The sequence below is a fragment of the Triticum aestivum genome, chromosome 5B, assembly GCF_018294505.1.
Source record: "Triticum aestivum cultivar Chinese Spring chromosome 5B, IWGSC CS RefSeq v2.1, whole genome shotgun sequence".
Lineage (NCBI taxonomy): Eukaryota > Viridiplantae > Streptophyta > Magnoliopsida > Poales > Poaceae > Triticum > Triticum aestivum.
In genome coordinates, this window is record NC_057807.1 from 550,048,435 (window position 1) to 550,064,319 (window position 15,885).

The 15,885-nt window shown below is 45.6% G+C and overlaps 1 pseudogene; it reads left to right on the forward strand.

Moving 5' to 3' along the window:
* The first annotated feature begins 10,792 nt into the window (after positions 1–10,792).
* On the forward strand, positions 10,793–14,600 carry LOC123115012 (probable protein S-acyltransferase 19; annotated as a pseudogene).
* The last annotated feature ends 1,285 nt before the right edge of the window (positions 14,601–15,885 follow it).

Below are 15,885 nucleotides of genomic sequence, written 5' to 3' on the forward strand. Positions count from 1 at the left end.
AAGAGCATGCGGCCTCCGGGGCGGGGTCCATCCACCCGTCCTCGGACAACGCGATCTGCCCCGAATTTAGGTCCGGAGCAGCTGCAGGGGCGATATCCTGAATACTGTCCGACAGCAGATTTAAGTCGTGCTCATCGTGACTGTTCGGCGCTCCTGATATGGGCCCGAATTCGTCAAAGATCAAGTCTCCGCGGATATCGGCCGTGTAATTCAAGTTGCCGAACCTGACCTGATGGCCAGGGGCGTAGCTATCGATCTGCTCCAGATGGCCAAGCAAGTTGGCCCGCGGTGCGAAGCCGCCGAACACGAAGATCTGTCCGGGGAGAAAAGTCTCGCCCTGGACTGTGTTGTTGAAGGTTGAGGGAGCCATCGAGCCTTACAGCGACGACACAGAGAAACTCTCAATGAAAGCACCAATGTCGGTGTCAAGACAGGCGGATCTCGTGTAGGGGGTCCCGAACTATGCGTCTAAGGCTAATGGTAACAGGAAACCGGGGACACGATGTTTACCCAGGTTTGGGCCCTCTCGATGGAGGTAATACCCTACTTCCTGCTTGATTGATCTTGATGATCATGAGTATTATAAGAGTTGATCCACCACGAGATCGTAGAGGCTAAACCCTAAGCTATTCTATGGTATGATTGTTGTTGTCCTACGGGCTAAACCCTCCGGTTTATATAGACACCGGAGGGGGCTAGGGTTACACATAGTCGGTTATAGAGAAGGATATCTATCATCCAAATCACCAAGCTTGCCTTCCACGCAAAGGAGAGTCCCATCCGGACTTGGGACGAAGTCTTCAATCTTGTATCTTCATAGTCCAACAGTTCGTCCAAAGTATATAGTCCGGCTGTCCGGATACCCCCTTATCCAGGACTCCCTCAAGGGGCGGGGGGACATCTTAGCGCGAGCAAATGAAAGTGTGCAGCTTATGTGGTGAGACAGCTTAGACTAGTGAACCACTTTTCTGATATATCTGGCTATTTTAAGACTGAACCGAGACAGGATTTTAGTTCATTCACTACTAGGCCGACTTGCATATAAACCCTTCTTTCCCAATACCCCACAATCCAATAGCATGACACACCCTAGGTTGGGAATAGATCTAAGCTATGAATATTCCTGGGAAGATGAACTGAATACTGCAGAACTATAGATGCAGACTACCAACAAAGCTTCACTAAGTAGCAACACCACTGGAAAAAATAGCACCATATAGCATCTCTAATAGCACGCTATAGCGTATTGAGAATTGCCTCGCTAAATATATCGGTGTATAATGTCTTGCAAATAGCACGCTATAGCGCGATATAGCACGCTAATAACATATTTTTTTAGGTCGCCGCTATTTTGCTGTAGCGCGTTATTTTTTTCATTGAGCAACACCCAGGGTGCTAGTTTCATTCATCACAACTCACAAGTAATGTTGTGTCGTGGTGCGGTTATATAGAGAGCCGAACATGCAATAGGTCATATATAGCTCCATGCCAGCCAAGTTACCGTCAAGGATGTGCCCGCTATATCATGACCCACGGTGATCCAGAAGGGGCACTAGGGTTCCCCTCACCACCTCAAACCTCCCTGTGCGCACAGAGAGAGAGAGAGAGATGATACAAGTGCTTAAATCCGGATTTGACTAACCGCCGAAGGGACTAAAATAAGGAAAACGATATAGATCAACTGGCTGATAACACCGAACGCATCAGCCGCCTCCCAGGACATGCGTGCCTCTTCTTCCGCGACCTTATCTCTTTCCATCCACCTACCATCTTGTTTCTTCCCCAATCTCCTGCCCACGACTCTCACAAATTGCTTCAAGGTTGACCGGTGGAGAATCTGCTGCTGCAATGGCCTACGAGATGCGTCCATGGTATTGATTCGCTTGCCAGCATGGGGATGCCCTCAGGAAGAGAAAAGGAACGAAAACACTAACGACCATACGTGTGGCAGTTTTGCAGCTCGCCCACACGCGTGGATCGCCGTCCCGTCGAGTTTGCACGAATCTTGACACAATGAGGCACAATTCACGTGCCACGTAGGACGGGGCTGGTGTGTGGGCGTTGGAGAGTTCGCCCACACACCCACAGCACGCGGTTTGGCAGCTGCACTGTGTGGGCGAACTAGTTTCTGCCCACACAGCCAACACCTAGTTCACGAGCCTATGGGCGAGCTGATTTTTGTCCACACGACACTCGTACGTTATTGGACAGCAAATGCAGTTACGCGTACATGGCAACTAGGTAAACACACATGGCAACTATGATTTCTTGCAAGACAACAACTGCAGTTGCGCGTATGTGGCAACCAGATAAAGACACATGGCAACTTTGATTAACCATACATGGCAACTATGGTTGGACCACACGTGGCAACTAGGTAAACACATATGGCAACTACTGTTTGACCATATGTACCAAGTAGTTGTTGGAAATATGAGCAATTTACCGAATGATTTTATTAATAAAAATACTAGATAAAGCATAACTAAAATAGCAAATATAAATCAAGTCATGCAATCTGACAAAGAGAAGGTAAACATCGTCTGCATATATGAACTTAAGGTAAACATATCTAGAACAGACACTAGATGAAGTTGCTTATATGAAACAGAACCTAACATACGTAGGGTGGAAACTAGAGCCAAGAACTGTAGGAGGACTTCTAACAGAAAGGAGAAGAACACGTACGGCACAGCAGCAGCAGAAGCGCTGGACTTGGGGTCGGTGTCCTCGCCTGCCATGTCGTCGAGGAGGTCGTGGACGTCGGGGAAGAAGTCGTCGTCGGGGAAGTAGTCGTCGGCGACCGGATCGTCCGTGATGAAGCAGCCAGTAGTCGCGCTGAGCGCTCCCCAAAAACCTTATCACCCTTCTCCCGTACAGGACTCAAAAGGTGCGATCTCGGAGGCCTACTGTCCCGACGTGCGGTGCATGCCGCAAGCCGGGATGAGGAAGACAGCAGTAGCGCAGAGGTTGGAACTCTGTGGCGAGAGGAAGAGGACCTCCTGATGTGTCTCTCGGGAGAGGAGCGACCTCTCTTATATAGGCATAGCAGAGGGACGCGAACAGGCTGCGCCGGGAGGTGAAGCAACGGAGGGAGACGAAGTGAACAGGTAGCACAAGAAGAGGTGCGCCGTTCGTATTCATTATCCACTACCGCAAAAACTTTTCAGCTCCCAGGTGACCTTTCGTATACCCGTAGTGCGTGGCAAAAATTTAGACATCGGCTCGGCTCATTCCCGCAACCCGCGGCGCGTCGTGGCGAGGCGGGCGGCGGAGGAGGAGCGCGCGTGGATGTCCCTCTTGTTCTCATGCTCATACAAGTGGGGAAAGAACCTCCCTTATAAGGAGTTCCAATTCCCACTCAACTAGCAATGTGGGACTAAACTTTAGTAGTATCCCTTGCCTTGCACAAATGGGCTAAGTGGGCCTCTAGGATTTATTAGGAATTTCTGAAATAGTTATTGGGCTGCCCCAATATAGACTAAATTCCAGCAATCTCCCACCAGATCCTAGAGGCACACAGAAATTTTCCTTTGGTTCCAAAACACTGTTTTATATACCGGTACTGCAATAGAGACTGTTAAGTTGAACTTCCACCTAGAACTCTATGCTACACTAGTAAGCAACTTGAACAGTGGACTGGGCCTTGAACTGCAAGTTTTCTGCGAATCTAGCTTTACATAAAGCCTTGACCGATACGTGGCTACCGTGGGTCTTCCCCGCGGATGGAGCTTATGCGTCATACTCCGTGACCTTTCATGAGTTTACTAGAGAGAACCCTACTCTCATAGATTGCGACGTTTGACAATCAGACTCATATAGGTGTGTTCTTCAAAAGATGTTCTGCAGGATAACATCTCTGCTTAAATAAGCCACTTAGAACACATTAAGATATACATCAACCTGCCATGCAGATTAGGAGAGTATTGCATCTTCATGGAGTGGTATTGTGAATAGTAGGGATACTCTCCTCTCAGTTGACCAACAGCTTGTCTTCCACATCTAATTCACGGGATCTCCGATCACAAAGAATAGGTTACCACAGTGAACAACTCATATTGTGGGTCTCATACCCATCTCCCTCGACGCATTATCTATTACATTACGCGATAGACCCTTAGTAAAAGGATCTGCCAGATTTTTAGACGTTTGGATATAATCCAACGCAATAACTCCGGAGTTTTTCATTTTCCTAACAGACTTTAACCTTCTATGAACGTGTCTTGATGACTTCATGTTATCCTTTGAGCTGCTCACTTTCGTGATCACAGTTTGATTGTCGCAGTTCATAAGGACACCTGGTATAGGTCTCTCAACAACCGGCAAGTCATTCAAGAGCCGAAGAAGCCAATCTGCTTCAACCGTAGCTGTATCTAGTGCTATGAGTTCTGCTTCCATTGTTGACCTCGTTAAGATGGTCTGCTTGCAAGACTTCAAGAAACAGCGCCACCTCCATGAGTGAATACATAACTGCTCGTGGACTTTATCTCATCAGCATCTGAGATGCAGTTTGAGTCACTATACCCTTCAAGCACCTTTGGGTGCCCAGTGTAGTGAATTCCATAATTCGTTGTGCCTTTCAAATAATGCAAAACTCTCTCTAGAGCTTTCCAATGCACATCTCCTGGTTTTGAAACAAACCAACTCAGTTTGCTAACAGCAAAAGAGATGTCAGGTCTTGTAGCACTGGCTAAGTACATAAGAGAGCCAATAATCTAAGAATACTTTAATTGATCTCTAGCAATTCTTCGATTCTTTTGAAGCAGCACGCTAGCATCATATGGTGTTGGAGAGGGCTTGCAGTCACTATAGCCAAAGCGACTCAAGATCTTTTCCACATAGTGAGATTGAAGCAATGTAATCCCACCATCATCATCTCTCAACAACTTGATGTTCAGAATGACATCAGCCACTCCTAAATCCTTCATCTCAAAACTGCGAGATAGGAAATCCTTGACCTCCTTAATAACATTCAGATTTGTTCCGAAAATCAGTATGTCATCAACATACAAGCAAAGCATAACTCCCTCGCCCCCACCATGGCGATAGTACACACATTTATCAGCTTCGTTCACAATAAAGCCTGCAGCTGTTAAAGTTCTTTCGAACTTCTCATGCCACTGTTTGGGTGCTTGCTTGAGTCCATACAAAGACTTCAGCAACTTGCACACTTTTCCTTCATGTTCATCTATTACAAATCCATCTGGTTGTTCCATATAAATTTCCTCATCCAACTCTCCATTTAGGAAAGCAGTCTTAACATCCATTGATGAACGAGAAGACCACGTGAGGCAGCTAGTGAAAGTAGAACTCGAATAGTGGACAATCGAGCCACAGGTGAGTAAGTATCAAAGAAGTCTTCACCTTCCTTTTGGGTATAACCCTTAGCCACGAGCCGAGCCTTGTACTTTTCGATAGTACAATCAGGCCTAAACTTCTTCTTGAATACCCATTTGCATCCTATATGTTTGCACCCATAAGGATGATCAGTTATCTCCCAAGTTTCATTCGCCAAGATAGAATCCATCTCGCTACGAACTGCTTCCTTCCAGTAGTCAGCATCTTCAGATGCATAGGCCTCTGAAATAGAACTGGGAGTGTCATCTATGAGATACACAAGAAAATCATCACCAAAGGACTTTGCAGTCCTCTGTCTCTTGCTCCTAGTAGGAACTTCATTGTTCTCCTCCACAGGACTTCCAAAGTGTTCCATCGAAATGGCAGTTTCGGTAACTGTAACTGGTTCCTGATTCGATGAACTAGGCATCTCCTGATTAGATGAGGTAGCCATATCCTTCATGGGAAAGATATCTTCAAAGAAAGTCGCATCATTCGACTCCATGATCGTACCGACATGCATGTCAGGTACCTCAGATTTTACAACCAAGAATCTATAGCCAATGCTATGAAAAGCATATCCCAGGAAAACACAGTCCACAGTCTCTGGTCCAAGCTTCCGCTTCTTTGGAATTGGAACATTGACTTTCGCCAAACAACCCCATGTTCGTAGATAAGAGAGTCTTAACCTTTTCTTCTCCCATTCCTTGAATGGAGTTATCTCTTTGTTCTTTGTGGAACTCGGTTTAGGACATGACATGCAGTCAATATCGCCTCCCCCCACCATGCCTTGGAGAGACCCGATGTGTCTAACATGGCGTTAACCAAATCAGTTAGAGTACGGTTCTTTCTTTCGGCCACCCCATTTGACTGAGGTGAATAGGGAGGCGTCCTCTCATGGATCATATCATGTTCCGCACAAAAAGCATCAAATTCATTGGAAAAATACTCTCCACCATGGTCGGACCTAAGCCTCTTGATTTTTTTCGATCAAGTTGGTTTTCCACTTCAGCTTTATAGATCTTGAAAAAGTTCAAAGTCTCATCCTTAGATTTCAGAAGATACACACGACAGTATCTAGTGGAGTCTTCAATTAGCGTCATGAAATATTTCTTTCCACCTTTTGTCAACACACCATTCATTTCACATAGATCTGAATGTATGAGCTCTAGTGGTGCAAGATTTCTCATTTCCGCAGTCGTGTGAGACTTACGAGGTTGCTTAGCTTTCACACACACTTGACACTTAGATCCCTTGACAGTGGTGAAACTAGGGATTAAGTTCAACTTCGCTAGTCGCGACATGCAACCAAAGTTAACATGACAAAGACGTGAATGCCACATATTTGATTCACTATTGTTACAAATATGATTAACAACTTTATTGCAAACGTCTGATAAAGATAAACGAAACAGGCCTCCTGACTCATAGCCTTTACCAACAAAGGTTCCATACTTGGATATTACGAATTTATTCGACTCAAAGACAAGCTTGTAGCCATCTCTACACAGAAGAGATCCGCTAACAAGATTTTTATTGACGGAGGGGACATAATGTACGTTCTTCAGCCGCACGATCTTCCCCGAAGTAAACGTTAGATCGACCGTGCCAACACCACGAACAGAAGCACTTGAACCGTTGCCCATCAGCATGGTTGAAGTCCCTATGGTCTGATAAGACGAAAACATGGAAATATCACCGCATACATGCACATTAGCACCCGTGTCAATCAACCTGTCAGGAGAATGACATACTGAAAGAATAGTGGGAAATATACCATACCCATCATCCTTCATGTCAGTGTCTCCAATGACAACATTAGCGGTCTTGCCGCCTTTCCCAGGATGACTCTTGTCATAGCGATTAGGGCAACTAGGAGCCCAATGATCAGGATCTCCACACACATGACAGGCACCTTTCTTCTTGCCATTCTTCTTCTTGAAGTTCGTGTGTTGCACAGCCTTGTTCTTCCCATCAAACTTTGCTTTACCATCAAACTTGCCCTTGTTCTTGAACTTGTGGGGCTGAAAGTTCTGCTTCTGTACCACATTGGCACTAGATCCTCCCTCAATACCTCGAGCACGTGTATCCTTTGCTCTCGCCTTTTCTTCCACATCAAGAGTACCAATGAGATCCGGAACGGAAAACTCCTGTCTCTTATGTTTCAGTAAGGTAGCAAAGTTCCTCCATGAAGGAGGAAGCTTAGTGATGATACCCCCGGCAACAGACTTGTTCGGTAGCATGCAATTGAAGTGCTCAAGTTTTCTAGCAAATGATTGTATCTCATGAGCCTGCTCAACCACGGAGCGCTCTTCAGTCATCCTGTAATCATAGAATTGCTCCATGATGTACAGCTCAGTGCCGGCATCCGAGACCCCAAACTTGGCCTCGAGTGCGTCCCACATATCTTTTCCATTATCAATTGACGCATAAGCATCAACTATGTTCTCTCCAAGAAAACTCAAGAGCGTAACCTTAAACAAGGTATCCATTTTCTGAAAAGCTTGTGCCTGTTGGGCATCTTGTTCTCCTTCAGGTTTGCCAAGAGTGGCGTCATAGCAACTCATGGTTTAAAACCATAAGACTGCTCTCACGCGCCACCTCTTATAGTGGATACCCTCAAACATAGGAGGTCTCATGGAAGCAGCAAAACCACTTGGGGTAAATTGCCTATAATAAGGTTTTTGGATTGTTGAAAATATGAGCAATTTACCAAATGATTTTATTAACAAAAATACTAGATAAAGCATGACTAAAATAGCAAATATAAAGCAAGTCATGCAATCTGACAGAGAGAAGGTAAACATCGGCTGCATATATGAACTTGAGGTAAACACATCTAGAACAGACACTAGATGAAGTTGCTTATACGAAACAGAACCTAACATATGTAGGGCAGAAACTAGAGCCAAGAACTGTAGGAGGACTTCTAACAAAAAGGAGAAGAACACGTATGACACAGCAGCAGCAGAAGCGCTAGACTTGGGATCAGTGTCCTCGCCTGCCATGTCGTCGAGGAGGTCGTGGACGTCGGGGAAGTAGTCGTCGGTGACCGAATCGTCCGTGATGAAGCAGCCAGTAGTCACGCTGAGCGCTCCCCAAAAACCTTATCACCCTTCTCCCGTACAGGACTCAAAAGGTTCGGTCTCGGAGGCCTACTGTCCCAACGTGCGGTGCACGCCGCAAGCCGGGATGAGAAAGACAGCAGTAGCGCAGAGGTTGGAACTGTGTGGCGAGAGGAAGAGGACCTTCTGATGTGTCTCTCGGGAGAGGAGCGACCTCTCTTATATAGACATCGGCTCGGCTCATTCCCGCAACCCACGGTGCGTCGTGACGAGGCGTGGCATGGCGAGGCGGGCGGCGGAGGAGGAGCGCGCGTGGATGTCCCTCTTGTTCTCATGCTCATACACGTGGGAAAAGAACCTCCCTTATAAGGAGGTCCAATTCCCATTCAACTAGCAATGTGGGACTAAACTTTAGTGGTATCCCTTGCCTTGCACAAATGGGCTAAGTGGGCCTCTAGAATTTATTAGGAATTTATGAAATAGTTATTGGGCTGCCCCAATATAGACTAAATTCCAGCAGTAGTTAATCACACACGGCAACTATGGTTTGATTACACGCGGCAACTACCATATATTAGATATGGCAACTATAGTTAACCAAAACAGATAGAGTTGCCATACTTTTACAACTACAATCGCCATTCCCGGATAACTATATCTGTCATCCCGGATGCCAACTAAATCATCATCTCGCAGACACCTAACGTAGCTACGCCTCGATGTGTGGGTATTTTTTACTCGTGCCACACGCGCGGGATGAAGATGAGTAGTACTTTATTGTGCGTGTGGCACGAAGTAACTGCGTCCACACGTGTGGGCAATTCTCATGTTCGCCCACACTCAACCAGTGTAGGTTGCCTCCTGCTCACGGCACACACGATGTAAGGGCGGATGGCTAGTATGCCACACGTGTGGCAGTTATTGTCGTCCAAAAAGAAATAAACTGAGAGGCAACAAAACCGAGGGTATGTCCACAGAACTGCACGATAAACGTGATTAGCCATCTCAAAACCGATGTCAACAAAAGCTGGCAGTTCCTTAGAGGATTCATAACTTTTGGACTCTATTCATATCATCATTGTAGGTAACAGAGTAACTGGGTTAATTGTGTTTTGTAGATAAGAAATTCACATGATTTATCCTTGTTGATAGAAAGAAAGCTAGTTTAAGATGAAAAGGAAGTGCTCGCGGATGTGAATGTGAACACAATGAAGCATGCCTCCTTTGCAATCAATTTATCAAATCTGTTGTGCAAATTTTCTGTCAGTGGCCCTTCTATGTTGAAACATGGTTTAAGCTCGGTCCAACGCATATTGAGTTAAGTTCCATCAAGATCAATGCTCTGATTGGTGGAGTAACGTCGCTACTGGGTACCAAAAGAATGCAACTACTGCTGCCATTTTTTCCTGACATATATGGAACAAACGAAACCATTGTATTTTTCAGAACTCCATCGCCAACCATGATGTCGCTGCCAGTCAGAGATCAACTTTGACGGTGCCCCATATCAGTAGGTTTAATCTCTGCAGGTTAAGCTCTCTCATTGTCGTACAGTCAGCGTCTAATGAAGACTGAACCCCTTTCTTGTTCTCTTGAATTATTACATGTATCTTCCTAGTCTATAATGGAAAGGACAAGTACCTGTCAGTTTATCTTATCTTCAAAAAAAGATGAAAAGGAATTGAAGGAAGTCAGCTAACTTTATCTGTTTGATTAATGCTAGTAAACATTGTTCATGACACCTTTTTCTGATCTTGGCACGCACTACACTGTGCAGAGCGCGATCATTTGCATGATTTTGTCGTTGTGTGCAACACACACAAGACACCAAGGGCCGGAAAGGTTCCTTCACCTATTCGAGGGAGGAAGCGCAGCGAACGTGGAACCACACAATCAATGTAGATGCACGCCAAAGATTTACACCGGTTCGGGCCGCGCGTACGCATAACACTGTACTCCTTTTTTGCGTATATGTGGGATGCACGGAGAGCTACAAGTTTGTCCCAAGACGGAAATTGCTAACTACTGCCTCAACTATCTCAGAGCATCTCTAGCAGACCCCGTATAATGCTCCGACCGTAAAATAACCGCAAAAAATACGGGTCGCGTGAAAAAAAAACTGCCCGATCAGACCTCGTATCGGGCCGCGACCTAAAAAAAATTGTGGGGCGCGGCAAAAATTTGCCCTCAACCTTTAGATTTACGGGGTGGGAGGCCGACCCGAGCTCGCCCCCTATTCGTAGCGAGATTTGGCGCGAGGGAAATTTCCGCGCGTCCGTTCCTGCTTCTCACCCCCTTCGCCGCCATTGCCCCGCCTCGGCCCGCTCCGGTCCATCTTCCCTGGCCATTCTTCGCCGCCATGAAGCCTCCAGCCGCCCCCGTCATCGTGGATGTCGCACCCGCGCAATCCCCTCCGGCAGATCTCGTCGCTGGCCATGTCGCCCCCGCCATCTCTCAAGGCACCACCGTGCCTGTTCGCAAGCGGCAGGGCAATGTGGTCATGCAGGGCGGAAATCCTACTATCCCCACCGGGAAGGCAAGGGCGCCAGGCGCCGCCACCTCTGCGCGATCTGCCTGACCGTGCCGGAGAAGAAGGGCAAGGTTTCGACCGTGAAGCACAAGAAGTCTCCTATGAAAAGGCCGGCGACTTCATCCTCTTCCTCCGCCGTGGCAAGAGGTACCCCAACGATGCCCTTCAAAGGTGTTGCTTCAACCGCAAGCGAGGTGTTCGACGAAATGGTCGGAAGGTATGCTTCTTTGATTTCTTCTACTTGCTTTGGTTTTCGCCATTGCGGTAGCGCGTGACTTAATGACACTCACTGTAGCGCCGATTCGAACGATGCCACTGCCAAGTTCGTCAACTTGTTGGACACCAACAACAACAGGAGTTGGAACCAGTGTTGCTGATGCTTTAAGTGCGCCCGGCGATGCTTTCGTTGCCGGAGTTGGAACAAAGTGCCGGTGATGGACTCGGAGGCGGCGATGGCATCGATGGCGGTACTGCGGAGTGAAGATCATGACGACGGGTGAAAAGCGACCAAGATGATGATGGATGTGGTCATTGCTTTTGCATGATGTCCTTTTGTGTTTGTCGTAGAAAACTATGCTTTTATTTGCGTGCGAACTATGTTTTATTCTTCGAGTTTGAACTCAATCGTCGGAATCGTTGTCAAATTGGCTACTCTGGGTTTTCAATTGGCAGGCCGATGCGGCCTGTGAATATACTGTTTAACGGGTCGGCTACGCGGTGTCTGCTCGGCCGCAGCCTGCGTCGGCCCGCAAAACCGTGTTTCACGACCAGCAAACTAGTTTTGCGGGTCGGCATTTTATGGGGTCTACTAGAGATGCCTTAATGTAGTAGTCAGGTCCTCCTTTTATGACTCAAGGGCATAAGGGCTATAGTGATCTATACCTGACTCTGACAGAATAGGACAAATGCATTAAATGATCCGTTGGGTGTCATCCTCTTTTGGCCTCCTGTAACAAACGCTTTTGGCCTCAATAGTTCTTTCAAGTTCGTACATTGACAGGCTTGTTTCACAAATTTTACTGATTCCTAATATTGTTTTGACAGGTCGTTGCGATTACTGTATTCTTCCTTCTGGTGTTTGCATTTTATGCCTTCTTTGCACCATTTCTGGGAACGCAAGTCCCTGAGTATGTTGCGGTAGGCATTTATACTCCCATGGTAAGTCTTAAAAAGTCTCATTGTTTTTTATGTCTTTTTGATCATCTGCAGAGAGTTATCTTGTGGTATCATGAAACATCATTTCCACTCTTCGCATGCATTGACAGTCTTCATCCTTTAGATCGGGTGCACAAGTTTTAATCCTGCTGATCCTGGTATCATGGTAAGGTTTGAGGATGGTTGTGTTGATGTACCTGCCAACAATGATGGATTGGCAGGCATAAACTTGCCCCAGAAAGCAAACAACGCTATTTGAACACACTCCCCAAGATCTACTTGCGGAAGCTCTCTAGATGGCCATCCTAATCAAAGAGGTACATCTGTAGGGGAAGCAAACATACATGTGAGCTCACAACTACCAAAGAAAAGATCAAGATGTTTCCACTTTGGTGGGCTCGTGTGTGCTTTATTTGTTAAGGAGGACTGCCGGAAGTCTGATGAATCAGAGAAACAAGCTATTGGCGAAGAAGCTCTGTTTTGCACATTATGCAATGCTGAGGTATGCTTCTTTAGCTTTTGGCTATGCAGCATGCAGCCGAATAGTCAATTTGGAGCATAGGCACATTGCGCTCTTTTTTTAAGTTAATTTTTTTATTGACTTTTACTGCTTGAAAACATCCATAATTTTGTGTAGATGCACATATGGAAGTGTAGTATAACTTTGCAAAATTTCATCAATTTACGTGTTTGTACGTGACATATAAAAAAAATAGACAAATACGTATTACCTATATTATTGTTTCGTTTATACAATAATATTATTATGGTTGCACATTATTTTTACCTTCTGGAAGTGCAACTATTACTGTTTAAGATCCATGAATTAACTTCTTAGCTGTTGGGCCTGTCATTGGCTTACTACTTACCTATAGTGCTTGCATGTTGGACCTAATGTATACTAAGCATTACTCACCGGTTCTTACTTTTTAGAACAAGTCTTGTTAGCCGATAATTAACTGAATTCTGATATTATTATGTCCAGGGTATATTCACACTTCTGTCATTAGTGGCATGCATACCTTTAGGAGAACTTTTCTTCTTCCACATGATATTGATCAGAAAGGTTTGCCTCACACCTCATACTTGAAATGTACTCCATCTGTAAACTAATATAAGAGCATTTAGATCAATGTTTTAAATAGCGGGCTATGGAAAATAGCGGCGGGCCTCCAAATCAGCTATAGCGGGCTATTTGTGAAGGCGACCATTTAGCGGCACCCTGCTGAAACGGCCGTAACTGGCTATAGCGGAGCTATAGCCGGCTATTTAAAACTATGATTTAGATCACTTCCTTAGTGATCTAAATGCTCTTATATCCGTTTACAGAGGGAGTAATACATAGTGGGATGTTTATCTTGCTTTCTTAGCTAGGTTCCTTCTTTAATTCTCTATCAGGGGATCTCAACCTATGGTTATGTGGTTGCAATGAGAGCTATGAGTGAGGGGATTCCAGAGGACGAGGAGGGAGCAAATATCATCTATTCCTCCTCAAATTCAGCAACAACTGGATTCAGTGCTGGAAGTTCTCCTGGCCTTCACCACAAGGGTGCTAGGTGTACACCTCCAAGAATAATTATGATCAGGTAAGCTGCCTATGTAAATTGCAAGATTTTTGAAAGTTTAATCATGACTCTCAGCTGGAAAAAAATTATTTATATTGTTTGAGACAATTGTAAGACAATTGTAAGACTACTGAATTTAGTTGTGCTGAAACTTTCAACCAGGATGCAGTGATTCCACATTTGGACCCTGGGATGGTTCCTTCAACCGTTGATCCTGATGCTGCTGGATACGCTGAAAGAGCAAACAAAGCCAAGAAGCCATTCACGATCGGTGCGCGGATCCTTGCAAAGCTGGACATAAACGAGGTGACGAAAGTTCAGGAAAAACCTTGGGCACCATCCTCTGTTTTCCCACCAATAGATGTCCGCCATGGACATGAAGCTGATATTAGCTCCAGTGGCAATGCCAGCGTCAAGAGTTGTATGAGTATTGATTACAGCGGTACATAGGAATTGAGGAGTGAGATGAGGCCGTCTCCTCTAAATACCTCATATCCATAGAGTCTTGCAAGCCAGGATGCTATGAGACTGGCACACAGACTGCAAGCAGTTTAAGCAGCCTGGTCCACATCCACAAGCTTACCCCTCATGCTAATTTTTGTGCAGCACCTCATCCTGGTCCACCTCCTGAAAGGCCTGCGCCAGGGATTACAAGGCCACCTGTTCCTACCACATACATAAGTAACAAAGCCATGTTCCAATCGGCCATATCATATGTGAGAGAGAACCGAAGAGTCTCTATTGTCTGGGATCAAGAGGCTGGTCAGTACGTGTCAATGCCCATGCAAACAACAGGAAATAGACCCGGAGTTGAGCTGCCTGTAAGAAACCCAAGTTTCTTGGCGAATCCAAGTGAAGAACCAGGAAACAACCAGGAAACCATGGGAGAAATCTTGCAGATGCGACCACAACTCATCATCGATTCCTTCGGGCCAGCCGGCTGAGAGATTGATGTACACATGCCAATCAGTATTCTTTGGTGGGCCAATCTTGAGTACCGCCAAAATAAATGCAGAAAGGAATGAGGCTAGCACAAGAGTGTGTCCTGAGGGAAGCAGAGATCCCAACTCCCACCAGCGGGACATCCGTGGCGAGAAGCTCGGACATGCTCATGCCCGTTGTTTGAGCCTAGGAATTTCTAGAAGAACCTGCTTTGTTGGCAAGTGACTTTTACCTTCTGTTTTACTGTTCTCTATGTCGTCTGCTCAAGTGCCACCATGACGGTGGGGGTGAAAATACAAAGAACTGCTGAAACGGTTGCTCCTTCGGGGCAGCAATGATACAGAGACGTTCATGATCTTTAGAGCTTTATAGTGAGCAAGGATGGCGCTAACTTTGTTTGATGTTTACGAACTGACTGATATATGTTGTTGTTTTTTCTTTCACGTGCGTTAGGAGTTCAGTTGTTTGATGCGCTTGATAGGTAGTAGAAGAGTGGATTAAACTGTTCTTGATGTGTAGAACCTTTTGATTTGCAGCTGACTTTGTTCACATTGCGGACTTTGGAGTGTTCCCTTAGCTACTATGGTAATCGTTACTCACATGTGAAAGCATCATCTCCAACTGTCTTAGTGTTTGATTGTTTCTCTTTCAGTTGTGTTGAAGGAATGAATTTGATCCAAGTGATATTGTTTTTCTGTGCCGTTGTTCATCTGTCAAACGTCTGTGATTACGCTTGAACAAGTATTGTATTGTATCATGAATTCATGACTAATGTAGTAGCAGAAGTTAAACATAGCTTCATGCATCCGTAGGTTATGGATACTCCAAGGAAGCATCATCAGGTGCACGAGCAGCCTGTACAATCCGACATCTTGATCGAAGCAACATCCTTCCCAATACCTCGCAATCCGATTACGCTTCACCTCATGCGGTAAACATATCTTGAATCCATATACCATCGGAGAAGAACACAATGGAGGATGTAGATAATACTATTGGTGGCTAGGGTGTTTATTCTATTGCATGTGGTGGCCAGGATGTTTGTGCTATGCATTGCAGGACATGTTGTACCCTGGGGGATATATATAGAGAGCTAGGGATATAATGGCCATGTGTAGACCTCGCTATAAACCAGAATGTACAACCCGTTGGTACAAACCTGAATGTCCTGGCTTGTAGAGATCCCAACCACCTCCATCCATGACATAATTGATTCACCAACTGGCATTGAGACACCCTCACAAAAGGCAAAAGGAAAATCCAAGAGGCAATAAAATCAGAGGATACTTCC